The sequence below is a fragment of the Dama dama genome, chromosome 25 (assembly GCF_033118175.1).
Source record: "Dama dama isolate Ldn47 chromosome 25, ASM3311817v1, whole genome shotgun sequence".
Classification (NCBI taxonomy): domain Eukaryota; kingdom Metazoa; phylum Chordata; class Mammalia; order Artiodactyla; family Cervidae; genus Dama; species Dama dama.
In genome coordinates this window covers 15883973-15891029 of record NC_083705.1, presented here as the reverse complement: position 1 = coordinate 15891029, position 7057 = coordinate 15883973, and the positions used below count along the sequence as shown (strand labels likewise).

The following is a 7057-nucleotide window of genomic DNA, read 5'->3' as shown; positions in this document are numbered from 1 at the left end:
CCACCAGGTGCCAGGCCCCTAGACCTGAGGTGTCTGATACAGTATCTGGCAGGTACTGTCATCACTGGATTGTAACACATCCCTGCTGAAGTGGGAATGAAACACCTGAGTATCCCCCATGCTCCCTCTCCATGGCTGTTGCCCAGGACTGGTTCAATGGTGGAGCTGCACGTGGAGTTCAGCAGAAGCCCATGAGGCCTCTTATAACTCAACACCTCTAGCTCCAGCTTGACCATTTCCAGCTCCTCCTGCTCTCAACACAGTGGCCGGTCCATAAGCCTGTTGCCATTGGAACACCCTGGGCAGCAAGCAGCCATTTTAGGGGAGAAGCTGGCAATGCAGGTCCAGTCCAGGTCCCTCCCTCCATGCCTGTGAGATCCTTGGGAACCATGCTTGTGGGAGTGCAGAGAGCTCCACCAACGCCCTTCCTCCCGCTTTGCCATCCCTCTCACAATGGCACAGGGGCAGGGCCTTCAGCCCACCGCTTAAGCCCAGCTCCAGTCTGGAACACGATACGTCAGTCACTCCTTCTCATAGGTACTCCACAATCTTTATGTTGCTGTTGTTGTTCAGTCACTAAGTTGTGTTCGACTCTTGTGACCCCATGAACTGCAGCACGCCAGGCTTCCCTGTCTTCATTGTCTCCTGGAGTTTGCTCAAACTCATGTCCATTGAGTCAGTGAGACCATCCAACCATCTCATCATCTGTCGCCCCCTTCTCCTCTTGCCCCTTACCCTCAATCTTTTCCAGCATCAGGGTCTTTGCCAATGAGTTGGCTCTTTGCATCGGCAATGTTTAAAAATAATTCCTTTGGGAGTTTCCCTACTCCCCATTTGGATTAAGGAAAGGAAATATACCCTTCCTTAAATACCCTCCCTGTCATTCCCCTCTGCCCCTAAATTTAGATTTCCAACAACTCTCTTCCCAATCTCTTTCTATGGGCTATAGAGGGACTGGTGCTATGGAATGAAAATGGAAAAAGAATCACATGATTAGGTGTGAGAGGCCTTAGTAGGGAGGATAAATATCTATAATAAGAGATGGGATTTGGAAACTGCAGATAAGAGAGAGAACTGGTCCTGCTGGGGACTTGATGTAATTCTCTGTTGCCAGTTTATCTCGTTTTCTTTCTCTGCTTCCTCCATTGTAGCAGCACTAATTACAGGCGGGGGAAGGTGAACCCTGCATAACTAAATTGGATTATTTTTATTGTTTCCACAGGAACCACACCATGTGGGGAATGTTTGTTCAGGAACTATGCTGTGTTTGTATTCATTTCATTCAATTGTCCACAAGAGTGATTGAGTTTTATGTCCTATAACTTTAATACCATGAAATATGCTTAAAGTACATTGATTTTAAACAGGATATGAATTTTAAAACTCCTGAGCTTCCCACTTCCTCATGTTCTGTCATTATTTTATTTAGTTGATCTCCCCTCTTGATCTCCATTGAGCTTTTAAAAAATATAAAAGCCTGAAGGCCGTTTACAAACCCCTGGTCTCAGCCTTTCCCCCTGGTGACCACTTCCCTGAGGAGTTTAATGCAGTGGTGCTTCTGTTCAGATCTTAGGAGGGAACAGGACAAGAACACTGGAGTGAGTAGCCATTCCCTTCTCCGGGGGACCTTCTCAACCCAAGGATGGAACCTGGATCTCCTACATTGCAGGCAGATTCTCTACTGTCTGAGCCACCAAGGAAGTCCTGAACAGGCAGCAGGCAGTGGAAAATCCTGGTTGGACTTGGGATGTATGACCCTGTCCTCTGCAGCTGAAGTCAACAGTGCCACCATCTCCGAGGAGGCTGGCTGCACCTAGCTGCCAAGTATGCTATGACCACGTGGCCTAATGGATAAGGCGTCTGACTTCGGATCAGAAGATTGAGGGTTCGAGTCCCTTCGTGGTTGGTTTCATTTTGTTTAAAAAAAAAAAAAAGGAAAGTCATGCCTTAACCCGAGTTCATATTCAGGTACCACCACTTTGGGAAGTTGCTTCCTCCTTTCTGCCCCTCCATTGTGTGACTTGTACGATGGCAATAAAAATACAATATCCCTAACAGGGCTGATGGATTAGATGAGATAATGCCTGTAAATCCCTGAGGGAACTGCCTGAAATATAATAGTGCTTAATAAATATGACATGCTCTTCTGAATAAGGGGGTAGGGTGGGGTGGGAATGGAGAAGGAACGTTCTCAGTGAATGCGGACAGAATCACTACAAATTCTCTAAGTACTGTAGCATTTTTGTGGACTGTGCTGTCTCCAGGAGGGATATACAGCTTTTCATTAGGTCGGAGGGCCTTCCTGGTGAAGAAGGAAATTATCTCATCCGGGTTCGTGTTCCACGGTTGCAGCGCCTGCTGATGTTGATTTAGTTCACTTAGCAAGCCACACACCACGCTGCCGCGCTCATCGCCCTCCGCATTAGCTTATTAATCCTCGAGTTATTCCTCTACGGTTCAAGGGCATATTGGCTTTCCAGCAGAGGCAGGAGAGGGGCTCCAGCCTCTCCATTTCCACAGAAATAATGGGCTCCAGCCAGGCCGAGACTGAGTGGCCGAGCCAGCTCTGTCCCTCCTGCGCCCAAGGCACTGGGAGGTTTCATTTACACTGAAGACTTTTTCTCCCGAGAGCTGAGGTTTCCCTTGGAGGCATTTTATTTGTTAAGCGAGAAGGAAGCCGTGGGAATCAGAGAGCAGAAACTGGACTGGTCATCGGCTTGGCGTTTAGTTCCTCCTGCTGTCCCGGCCCTGTGCGTGCTTAGTCGCTCAGCGGTGTCCAACTCTTTGCGACCCATGGACTACTTAGCCTGCCAGCCTCCTCTGTTCATGGGATTCTCTGGGCAAAAATACTGGAGTGGGTTGCCATTCCCTTCTCCAGGGGATCTTCCTGACCCAGGGATGGAACCTGGGTACAAAAATCATAAATTTCTAGCCCTCATTTCCACCTCTATACTAGAGCATACAGGATCGGATCAGAAAGATCTCCATGTTTCCTTTCAATGGGAACACTCCAGGGTTCAAGCTTTTGGAGACAGGAGATGGCCTCTTGCGATGACCCTAAAATCTTGTTAAATTAGAGGAAAATTTAACTTTAGAATTTTCTTTGTAATTAAGTAGTATTATGCAAGATTTGACAATGGGTCAAATTCGTCACTATATGTCAGCAAGTAACAGTGGAAAACTGCCCTGGGCATCTTTAGACCCAAACGAAGAGCAAAGCAAGCCATCAAAGAGGGTGTCTCTGCTGCACTGAGGCTGAGCATCCCACCCTGGGCTCACCCTGACCCTTTTGGCTCTATCCAGATGCAGTGGGTGGGGCTGCTTCCCGCAAAGCTTCCAGGCAGCTGCTGCCCTTGGAGCTGTGTGTCTGATGGATGCCAAAGACAGTGAGCTCATGGCACGGCTGCCTGGTCCAGCATTCGTCTCCAAGGGCTCTTCTCAGCAAAGGCGCCTCTCTCAGGCAAATGTACAGATGGTTTAGGGGGCATCTAGCTGAATCACCCAACTGTTCTCTGGAGTGTTGGTGGCTCGGTTCTACCCACCCTGGCACAGCACCCCGCAATGCCCAGGGTTATCTCTGGGAGCCACTCGTGGAAACCTGTTGCTGTTTCTCACGAACATCTCCAGAAGGCAGAAGCTCTGGAACGTGATTTGTGAGTCTGGGGTCATTGTCTCAAACGCTGCTTTCACTGCACTCTGAGTTTCTGAAGGAGCAGTCTCTGAGTAATTCTGCAGAGATTTAAGGCTGAGTCTTTATCCCTCATGGCCCCCCATGAAGTGGGGTGGACTCCAATTTCTCTGGCCTCCCGACAGCCCACTCTCCTGTGAGGCCAAGTTACTTGGCTATTCAGACTGGAAAAATCTGTTTCTGAAGGAAAAAGTGAATGAGGATGGTAACAGGAGGAGGAACCTACCTCTTGAGCTTCTTGTGTGTTGAGTACCTTGTGTGTCCAGCACCCCTACTCTTATCACCATCTTAGAGAAGAGAAAACTAGAAAACGGGAGAAACGCCTTTCTTGAGACCACAAAGCCTGTAGGTGGCAAAGCTGGCTCGAAACCAGGAGGGAAGGTTCTGCAAGGGTCGCCCGCCTGCAGCCCCGGAGAGACCACAGTCTTACTCTGTGGACGGTGACTACCCTCATGCAAGGCCTGTGGGTGTCCGTTCATTTGTGTGGGTGCTCAGCTCTGGAAGCATCCTCAAGCTCCTCTTTGAGTCCCTTGAGGGGTTGTAAACCCTGCCTCAGTGCTGGAGAAGAAAAGGAGCCTGCAGGTGAAGCTGCTGCTCTTCTTGAACAAAGGGGACTCACTCACTAAGCGCCCCCAAACAAACTTCAGAAAACCCCGCAGAGTTGGGGCCAAGTGCACCAACTTCTCTGAAAAAATTCATTGGCATCTGTCGTACCTCCCCCAGTCCAGTCCCTGTTTTCTCAATTTCAGATTTTTCCATAGGTCTTGATATGTTTTCCAAGTGTTTTTTTTTTTATAATGCAAATCATTTTAAAAAAATTAGTTCTTTTACCCTCGTGGTTTGTCATTTTGACCAATCTTTTGGCAAAGGGGGAGGGCACACCATACAGCTTGTGAGATCTTAGTTCCCCAACCAGGGTCCTCAGCAGTGACAGAGTGGAATCCTAACCACTGGACCACCAGGAATTCCCCCAAGTAGCTTTGCATTAAAGTATTATGCTGTGATGGCCACGCACTCAACTCATGCCCAGTCGTGTCTGACTGTGTGACCCCAGGGACTATAGCCTGCCAGACTCCTCTGCCCATGGGAATTTCCCAGGCAAGAATACTGGAGTGGGTTACCACTTCCTCTTGTAGGGGATGTTCCTGACCCAGAGATTGAACTCATGTCTCCGGAGTCTCCTGCATTGGCAGGGGTCACCTGGGAAGCCCTAAAATATATATATATACATATGCAAAAGTGCCCTGGGCTTCCCCAGTGGCTCAGACAGTAAAGAATCTGCCTGCAATGCAGCCTGGGTTCAATCCTTGGATTGGGATGATCCCCTGGAGAAGGAAATGGCAGCCCACTCCAGGATTCTTGCCTGGAGAATCCCACGGACAGAGGCGCCTGGAGGGCTACAGTCCGTGGGGTCGCACAGAGTCGGACACGACTGAGCCACGAAGCATGCCCAGCACAGCAGAAGTGCCCGCATCCTAAGTGTGCGACCTGAGGACTTTGTGTGTTAGCACATTGAACACTCTTGTATTAAACAGCACCCAGCCCACAAAACAGAACATTACTAACATCCCAGAAAGCCCTGTCTGCTCCCCATCCACAAAGATGACACCTATCTTGACGTCATCCACCATGGATCAGTTTTGGTTGTTTCTGCGCTTGGGAAGGACACTGCAAGTCTCTACATAGCAGACTAACACACATATGCTTCTCTGTGTTTGGTTTCTTCTGCTCGGCGTTATGTTTGTGAGATTTGCCCACAGCACTAAATGAAGTTGTAGGTCGTTCATCCTCATGGCTATCAAGTATTCCATTGTGTGAATACAGCAGTTAATCCCTCCGTTCTTCAGTTGATGCACAATGAGTTGCCATTTGGGGGCTATTATGATTGGTTATAAGCCTCAATTTTGAAAAAGTATTTGGTAAAGCATCACAATAGGTGCTGAGTAATTAGGATTCCAGAATTATCACCCCATCATCAGTTTGGCTCCCCCAGATGCATGGGGTTGGCAGGTGAAGTCAGGGAAGACTGGGATGCCTACAGTGCCAAGTTTATTTCAGAGAAGAACTACATTAACAAGCCTAGGTGGGAAGGAATACGGGGTCAACTCACACCCTGAGATGTTACCAGAAAGGAGCCCGACTCCTTCTGGTGGTCAAGAATCCTGCTGGTCTCAGTCCCGCAGGGAAGACCATGTTACAACCAAAACTCTTTGAGACAATGAGGAACCTTATAATTAATGGTCCAGATAACTCAAGTGTCATGACACTGTTGGAGGATGGGGATCTTGAGACCAGTAGATTACATTTTGAGGTAGAACTCTGTGATCACAAATTCAGTGCTGTTCTCCTCAGTAAATATTTCGGGGAAAGCTTGGCTGTAGGTTACCTGGAATGGCCAGCATTTGAAACTACATAGTTTAAGTTATGGGCATAGCTCCTAAGTAAGAACGACATAAACAAAGGATGTTCTAAAGGTCGTTAGTCTTCGGAAGATATCCAATTGCATACCCGACCATGTTTGGAAAAGCCGAATGAAGTCAGAGAATCTTCAGTCAGAGAATCACCAGGAGTCAGAGAATCTGATGACAGCAGAGTGTGGGGACAGGTACTGTAAACCAAGGGTCAGAGATGCCGGATAGCTCTCTGAATCATGTACACATCTACTGGAAACAGAAATGCATCTTTTATTTTATAAGATTTTTAAAATTTTCTTATTTAAAAAATTTTTATAAAATGTGTGAAGGTTACACTCCATTTATAGTTATTACAAAATATTGGCTGTAGTCCATGTGTTGTACAATACATCCTTGTAGACCGTCTCACACTTGTAGCCTGTATCACGCCCCTCCCCACCCCCTCCTCAGTGAGGAGTAAAAGACTAGCAATCACTAGTTTTTTTAGTTTTTTGAGAAACCTCCATACTGTTTCCCGCAGTCGCTATGAGTGTGGAGCAAAGGGAACCCTGGTATACTGTTGGTGGGAACGTAAATTGGTGCCGTCACTGCAAAAATACAGATTTTAAATTATTGTAGTTTTATAAATAAGCTCTTCCTTTCTTCCCTGGTTTCCACACAATTTCACAAAACTAGTAATAGGTATAAAATTTCTTTGACCTAATAGTATTAAAATTTTGTTTTCTGATGCTTGTTAACACATGATCATTTTGGCAAAATTGAACATTGAGAAATATATAAAGGGGAAAACAAAAAACACCCATCCCCCATCCAGTTGGCCTCTGTTCACATTTTGATAGACTCTTAAAGCCATCATGGTTTTCACTTCTCTCTCTCATGTAGTCTATTATACAGGGTCATACTGTATAATAGCAATTTAAATCCTCTTTATAACTTACTGTCATATTGTGAATAT

At 46.9% G+C, this 7057-nt stretch overlaps 1 non-coding gene across 1 annotated transcript; it reads left to right on the top strand.

Annotated features, from left to right (window-relative positions):
* Positions 1 to 1833: 1833 nt before the first annotated feature.
* On the top strand, positions 1834 to 1906 carry TRNAR-UCG (transfer RNA arginine (anticodon UCG)). The gene has a single exon. It is a non-coding gene; the product is annotated as a tRNA-Arg (tRNA).
* Positions 1907 to 7057: the final 5151 nt, after the last annotated feature.